Source organism: Ptychodera flava, chromosome 7, assembly GCF_041260155.1.
Source record: "Ptychodera flava strain L36383 chromosome 7, AS_Pfla_20210202, whole genome shotgun sequence".
Taxonomy (NCBI): Eukaryota; Metazoa; Hemichordata; class Enteropneusta; family Ptychoderidae; genus Ptychodera; species Ptychodera flava.
This window is the reverse complement of record NC_091934.1, coordinates 6,865,223-6,874,252: the sequence shown is the minus strand read 5'-3', so window position 1 is coordinate 6,874,252 and position 9,030 is coordinate 6,865,223.

Here is a 9,030-nt window from a genome sequence, read left to right as displayed (position 1 = left end):
TTAATAAACTCAACAAAATAATTGCTCTCTGTCTCTGTCTCTCTGTCCTCTGTCTCTGTCTCTCTCTGTTTCTGTCTCCCTCTGTCTCTGTCTGTCTGTCTCTCTCTGCTCTCTCCCTCCCTCCTCTCTCCCCCCTCCCTCTCTCTCTCTCTCTCTCTCTCTCTCTCTCTCTCTCTCTCTCTCTCTCTCTCTTTGCAAATCAATAGGTCGTAAGTACATGCACTATTGAATTACTTACATGCAATTGTCTTATTTTAAAGAAATATTACAAACCAGCTAGAAGTATTTATCGATAGGATTGTGCTCACATATGACTTTCTTTTTCTTGCAAATTTGGCATTGTATATTTGTCGGCAACAAGTCTTACATTAGATATGGTATTTCATCGTCACATTAAATCTAATTATTAATCAATTGACGTCCCATTCCAAACAAATAATAGAAGGAAGCCATCTTTGCAGTTCATAACGTATTAGGCAAAGCCTGTATCACCCCTATTTGTAACAATCAACCCTATTTGTAACAAAATTTAATTTTCATAAAGCTTTGCCGTATTTGTTGAAATATTAATAAAATATGCATATTTGTATGTAAGGGGGCAATTTTCTTTTTTTTCTCCTTGTCAAAACTCATTTTTCCGAAACTGCTTTTGTTACAAATTCGGTTGATTGTTACAAATAGGGGCGACATGTCAACCCTATTTGTAACCATCAACCCTATTTGTAACAAAACCTAATTTTCAAAAAAACTTGGCCGTATTTGATGAAATCTTGATGAAATATACATATTTATATGTTTGGGGCAATTTTCTTTTTTTTCTACGGCGAAACTCATTTTTTTCCGAAATGCTCGTTAGATTAAATGTTGTGTGAGGTTCCTAGGAATAAGAGGCCTACTCGTAAGATATAATCAAGTCGTGCAGATACATGCCAAAAGTTTGTTTCAGGGCAATTTTCACCAATTTTGGTCAAAAATGTTTTAAAATCTTGTTTCTGACCGAAATCTTACTAAACTTATATGGGGTTAAATTTTGTTACAAATAGGGTTGATTGTTACAAATAGGGTTGAGCTGTGTCAACCCTATTTGTAACAATCAACCCTATTTGTAACAATCAACCCTAATAAAATTAAATTTCTTTGTGCAGGTTGCTAGAGATAAGAGGCCTACCCGTAAGATATAATCAAGTCATGCAGATACATGCCAAAAGTTTGTTTCAGGGAAATTTTCACAAATTTCGGTCAAAAATGTTTAAAATCTTGCTTTCTGACCGAAATCATACTAAACCTATATTGGGTTAACCTATTTGTAACAATCAACCCTATTTGAAACAAAGTTTAACCATTTGTAACAGAAACTAATTTCCAAAAAAACTTGGCCGTATTTGATGAAATCTTGATGAAATATGCATATCAGTATGTTTGGGGCAGTTTTCTTTGTTTTCCTTGTTGAAACTCATTTTTCCGAAAATGCTCGTGAGGTTCAATTTCTTTGTGCAGGTTCCTAGGGATAAGAAGCCTACTCGTAAGATATAATCAAGTCATGCAGATACATGGCAAAAGTTCGTTCGCGGCAATTTTCACCAATTTCGGTCAAAATGTTAAAAATCTTGTTTTCTGACCGAAATCATGCGAAACCTATATTGGGTTAACTTTTGTTACAAATTGGGTTGATTGTTACAAATAGGGTTGACTGTCAACCCTATTTGTAACAATCAACCCTATTTGTAACAACCACCCTATTTGTAACAAAATTTAACCAACCTGTAACAAAACCTAATTTTCAAAAAAACACATGGCCGTATTTGATGAGATCTTGATGAAACATACATATTAGTATGTTTTGGGGCAATTTTTATTTTTTCCTTGTCGAAACTCATTTTTTCCAAAATGCTCGTTAGATTAACTTTCGTTGTGCAGTTGCCTGGTATAAGAGCCTACTCGTATGATATAATCAAGTCGTGCAGATACATCCCAAAAGTTCGTTCGGGGCAATTTTCACCAATTTCATTAAAAATGTTAAAAATCTTGTTTTCTGACCGAAATCATACTAACCTATATTGGGTTATATTTTGTTACAAATAAGGTTGATTGTTACAAATAGGGTTGATTGTTACAAATAGGGTTGACACGTCACCCCTATTTGTAACAATCAACCAATTTGTAACAAAAGTTAACCCAATATAGGTTTAGTATGATTTCGGTCAGAAAACAAGATTTTAAACATTTTTGACCGAAATTGGTGAAAATTGCCCCGAAACAAACTTTTGGCATGTATCTCCATGACTTGATTATATCTTACGAGTAGGCCTCTTATCCCTAGGAACCTGCACAACGAAATTTAATCTAACAAGCATTTTCGGAAAAATGAGTTTCAACAAGGAAAACAAAGAAAATTGCCCCAAACATACTAATATGTATATTTCATCAAGATTTCATCAAATACGGCCAAGTTTTTTTGAAAATTAGGTTTTGTTACAAGTTGGTTAAATTTTGTTACAAATAGGGTTGATTGTTACAAATAGGGTTGACACGTCAACCCTATTTGTAACAATCAACCCAATTTGTAACAAAAGTTAACCCTATATAGGTTTGTATGATTTCGGTCAGAAAACAAGATTTTTAACATTTTGACCAAAATTGGTGGAAATTGCCCCAAAACAAACTTTGGCATGTATCTACACTATTTGATTATATCTTACGAGTAGGCCTCTTATTCCAGGCAACCTGCACAACAACATTTAATCTAACGAGCATTTTCGGAAAAATATGAGTTTCGACACGAAAAAAAAAAAAAAATTGCCCCAAAACATACTAATATGTATATTTCTTCAAGATTTCATCAAATACGGCCAAGTTTTTTTGAAAATTAGGTTTTGTTACAAGTTGGTTAAATTTTGTTACAAATAGGGTTGATTGTTACAAATAGGGTTGATTGTTACAAATAGGTAGATTGTTACAAATAGGGTTGACACGTCAACCCTATTTGTAACAATCAACCCTATTTGTAACAAAAGTCAACCCCATATAGGTTTAGTATGATTTCGGTCAGAAAACAAGATTTTAAACATTTTTGACCGAAATTGGTGAAAATTGCCCTGAAACAAACTTTGGCATGTATCTGCACGACTTGATATATATCTTACGAAAATTTAACCCCATATAGGTTAGTAAGACTTCGGTCAGAAAACAAGATTTAAACATTTTTGACCAAAATTGGTGAAAATTGCTCTGAAACAAATTTTTGGCATGTATCTGCACGACTTGATTATATCTTACGAGTAGGCCTCTTATTCCTAGGAACCTCACACAGCATTTAATCTAACGAGCATTTTCGGAAAAAATGAGTTTCGACATAGAAAAAAAGAAAATTGCCCCAAACATATAAACATGTATATTTCATCAAGATTTCATCAAATACGGCCAAGTTTCTTTGAAAATTAGGGTTTATTTGTTACAAATAGGGTTGATTGTTACAAATAGGGTTGACATGTAACCCCTATTTGTAACAATCAACCCAATATGTAACAAAAGCAGTTTCGGAAAAAATGAGTTTTTGACAAGGAAAAAAAAGAAAAATGCCCCCAAACATACAATTATGAATATTTTATTAATATTTCAACAAATATGGCAAAGATTTTGAAAATTAAGTTTTGTTACAAATAGGGTTGATTGTTACAAATAGGGGTGATACAAAGCCGAGTAGAGAATGAAGAAGTACAATGTTTGCTTCATACCATTATGGGCTGGCAGGTGATACATTATTATGATATTTATAGTTCTTGGCATGCCTGTGTATTTGGATTGGGAAACATCCGATGACGGAATAGTGGAAAATCGGATACATTATCATTTTTAAAATAGCTAAATGACATGGAAAATATCACTGATATTTACAAAGACATTATATAATAGTGAGGAAGTGACACTTTTCGTATCGGAAATAAAGGTATTAAGATAAATCCAGAAAATAATAATTTTTATTATTATTATTATAAACTTTATACGAAATAAAGTGATATAGCTGAAAGATTTTATACTTTATAAAACCTCACAAAATGCTTGCTCTCTCTCTCTCTCTCTCTCTCTCTCCTCTCTCTCTCTCTCTTTCTGCAAATGAATAGCTCGTTAGTACATGCACTATTCAATTACTTACATGCAATTGTCTTATTGTATAGAAATATGACAACACCAGGAGTAAATATCGATAGGATTGCGCTGACATATGACTTTCTTTTTCTTGGCAAATTTGGCATTGTAGATTTGTCGGCAACAAGTCTTACATTAGATATGGAATTTCATCGTCACATTAAATCTAATATCGGTCGTATTAGAGGATAACGTCTTCAGCAATTATTAATCAACTGACGTCCCATTCCCAGCTAATAATAAAAGGAAGCCATCTTTGCAGTTCATAACGTATGTAGCAAAGCCGAGTAGAGAATGAAGTACAATGTTTGCTTCGTACCATTAAGAGCTGGCAGGTGATACATTATTATTATATTTATAGTTCTTTGCATGCCTGTGTATTTGGATGTGCAGGAACATCCGGTGACGGAATAGTGGAAAATCGGATACATCATTTTTAAAATAGCTAAATAACATGGAAAAAATCACTGATATTTACAAAGACATTATATAATAGCAATGAAGTGACACTTTTCGTATCGGAAAAATGTCTTAAGGTAAGTCAAGAAAGTTTACTTTTAATTATCAACATAAACTTAATACGAACTAAAGTGATATAGTTGAGAGATTTTAAACTTTATATACTCCACAAAATGTTTGCTTGCTCTCTCTCTCTCTCTCTCTCTCTCTCTCTCTCTCTCTCTCTCTCTCTCTCTCTCCGCAATGAACAGCCCGTAAGTACATGTACTATTGAATTACCTTCATCCAATGTCTTATTTTACAGAAATATCACAACACCAGTAGCAGATATCGATAGAACTATGCTGACATATGACTTTCTTTTTCTTGGCAAATCTGGCATTGTACCTTTGTCGGCAACAAACTTACATTAGATATGATATTTCATTGTCACATTAAATCTAATATTGGTCTTATTAGAGGATTACTTCCCCCGCAATTATTAATCATTTGACGTCCCATTCCCAGCGCATAATAGAAGGAAGCCATCTTTGCAGTTCATAATGTATGAGGCAAAGCCGAGTAGATAATGAAGTACAATGTTTGTATCCTACCATAGTACAGTTGATATATTATTTCTATATTTACAGTTCTTCGCATGCCTGTGTATTTGGATTTGCAGGAAACATCCGGTGACTGAATAGTGGAAAATCGGATACAATATCGTTTTTAAAATAGCTAAATGACATGGAAAATATTGCTGATGTTTACAAAAACATTATATAATAGCAATGAAGTGACACTTTGCGTATCGGAAAAAAAGGTATAAAGATAAGTAAACAAACTTAACTTTATTAACATAAACTAAATACGAACTAAGTGATATAGTTGAAAACATTTTAAACTTTATAAACTCCAAAAATGAATATTCTCTCTCTCTCTCTCTCTCTCTCTCTCTCTCTCTCTCTCTCTCTCTCTCTCTCTCTGCAAATGAATAGCTCGTAAGTACATGCACTATTGAATTACTTACATGCAATTGTCTTATTTTACAGAAATATCACAACACCAGGAGCAAATATCGATGGGATTGTGCTGACATATGACTTTCATTTTCTTGGCAAATTAGGCATTGTATATTTGTCGGCAACAAGTCTTACATTAGATATGATATTTCATCGTCACATTAAATCTAATACTGCTCTTATTAGAGGATTACGTCCTCAGCAATTTAAACACTAGTCCCATTCCCAGCTAATAATAGAAGGAAGCCATCTTTGCTGTTCATAACGTATGAGGCAAAGCCGAGTAAGTATCGTACATAAGGGCTGGCAGATGTACATTATTATTATATTTATAGTTCTTGCATGCCTGTGTATTTGGATGTGCAGGAAACATCAGGTGACGCAATAGTGGAAAATCGAATACATTATCATTATGAATATAGTTAAATGAGATGGAAGAAATTGCTGATGTTTACAAAAACACTATATAATAGCAATGAAGTGACACTTTGCGTATCGGAAAAAAAGGTATAAAGATAAGTAAACAAACTTAATTTTATTAACATAACCTAAATACGAACTAAAGTGATATAGTTGAAAACATTTTAAACTTTAAACACTTCAAAAAATGAATATTTTCTCTCTCTCTCTCTCTCTCTCTCTCTCTCTCTCTCTCTCTCTCTCTCTCTCTCTCTCTCTCTCTCTCTGTTTCTCTCTCTCTGCGTCTGAACAGCACGTAAGTACATGCACTATTCAATTACTACATCCAAGTGTCTTATTTTACAGAAATATCACAACACCAGGAGCAAATATCGATGGGATTGTGCTGACATATGACTTTCTTTTTCTCGCAAATTGGCATTGTATATTTGTCGGCAACAAAACTTACATTAGATATGATATTTCATTGTCACATTTAATCTATATTGGTCTTATTAGAGGATTACTTCCCCAGCAATTATTAAACAATTGACGTCTCATTCGCCAGTACATAATAGAAGGAAGCCATCTTTGCAGTTCATAACGTATGAGGCAAAGCCGAGTATAGAATGAAGTACAATGTTTGTTTCTTACCATAGTACTGTTGATATATTATTACTATATTTATAGTTCTTGGCATGCCTGTGTATTTGGATGTGCAGAAAACATCCGGTGACGGAATAGTGGAAAATTGGATACATTATCATTTTTAAAATAGCTAAATGACATGGAAAAAATAACTTATATTTACAAAGACATTATATAATAGCCATGAGTGACACTTTTCGTATCGGAAAATAAGGTTATAAGATGAGTCAAGAAAGTTAACTTTTAATTATCAACATAAACTAAATACGAAATAAAGTGATATCGTTGAAAGATTTTAAACTTTATAAATTCTCAAAATGATTGCTCTCCCTCTCTCTCTCTCTCTCTTCTCTCTCTCTCTCTCTCTCTCTCTCTCTCTCTCTCTACGTGTGAACAGACGTAAGTACATGCACTATTCAATTACCTACATCCAATTGTCTTATTTTACAGAAATATCACAACACCAGAAGCAAATATCGAGAGAACTATGCTGACATATGACTTTCTTTTTTTTTGGCATATTTGGCGTTGTATATTTGTTGGCAGCAACAATGGTTGCTTCCTACCATGACGGGCTGGCAGGAGATACATTATTATTATATTTATAGTTTTGGCATGCAAGTGATTTGGATGATGCAGGAAACATCCGGTGACGGAATAGTGGAAATCGGATACATTATCATTTTTAAAATAGCTAAATGACATGGAAAAAATCACTGATACTTACAAACATTATATAATAGTAATGAAATGACACTTGCGTATAGGAAAAAAGTTATAAAGATAAATCAACAAACTTATATTTATCAACATAAACGAATACGAACTAAAGTGATATAGTTAAAGATTTTAAACTTAAACTCAACAAAATGATTGCTCTCTGTCTCTTTGTCTCTGTCTCTGCCTCTATGTCTCTCTGTCTCTCTCTTTCTCTCTGTCTCTCTCTGTCTGTCTCTCTCCCTCCCTCCCCCCTCTCTCTCTCTCTCTCTCTGCAAATGAACAGGTCGTAAGTATATGCACTATTGAATTACCTACATCCAATTGTCTTATTTTACAGAAATATCACAACACCAGGAGCAAATATCGATAGGACTATGCTACATATGCTTTCTTTTTCTTGGCAAATTTGGTATTGTATATTTGTTGGCAACAAATCTTACATGAGATATGGTATTTCATCGTCACATTAAATCTAATATTGGTCTTATTAGAGGATTACGTCCCCAGCAATTATTAAGCAAATGACGTCCCATTCCCAGCCAATAATTGAAGGAAGCCATCTTTGCAGTCCATAACGTAGGAGGCAAAGCCGAGTACAGAATGGAGTACAAAGTTTGCTTCGTACCATTATTGGCGGGCAGGGGATACATTAATAATGTATTTATAGTTTCTAGCCTGCCTGTAAATTTGGATATGCAGTGAACATCCGGTGCCCTAAAAGTTGAAAACGTGATATATTATCAGTATTATATAGAGAAATGTCATGAAAAAATTCACTGATATTTAAAAGTCATTATATAATAGTGAGATCTTTCATATCGGAAAAAAATGGTATAAAGATAAGTAAACAAACTTAACGTTATTAACATAAACTAAATACGAACTATAGTGATATAGTTAAACATATTTTAAACTTTAAACACTCAAAAAATGAATATTTTTTCTCTCTCTCTCTCTCTCTCTCTCTCTCTCTCTCTCTCTCTCTCTCTCTCTCTCTCTCTCTCTCTGGAAATGAACAGATGGTAAGTATATGCACTATTAAATTTCTAACATGCAATTGTCTTATTTTACAGAAATATAACAACACCAGGAGCAAATATCGATTGGATTGTGCTGACATATGACTTTTATTTTCTTGGCAAATTAGGCATTGTATATTTGTAGGCAACAAATCTTACATTAGATATGATATTTCATCGTCACATTAGATGTCATACTGCTCTTATTAGAGGATTACGTCCTCAGCAATTATTAAGCAATTGACGTCCCATTCCCAGCCAATAATTGAAGGAAGCCATCTTTGCAGTCCATAACGTATGAGGCAAAGCCGAGTTTAGAATGGAGTACAAAGTTTGCTTCGTACCATTATGGGCTGGCACGGGATACATTATTACTATATTTATAGTTCTTGGCATGCCTGTGAATTTGGATATGCAGGAAACATCCGGTGCCGATATTGTGGATAATTGGATAAATTATCATTAATGATAATATGCATGAAAAATTCACTGATATTTACAAAGTCATAACATTATAGCTATGAAGTATCACTTTTCGTATTGGGAAAAAAGTTATAAAGATAAGTCAACAAACTTAATTTTATTAACATAAACGAAATACAAACCAAAGTGAAATAGTTTAAAGATTTTAAACTTTA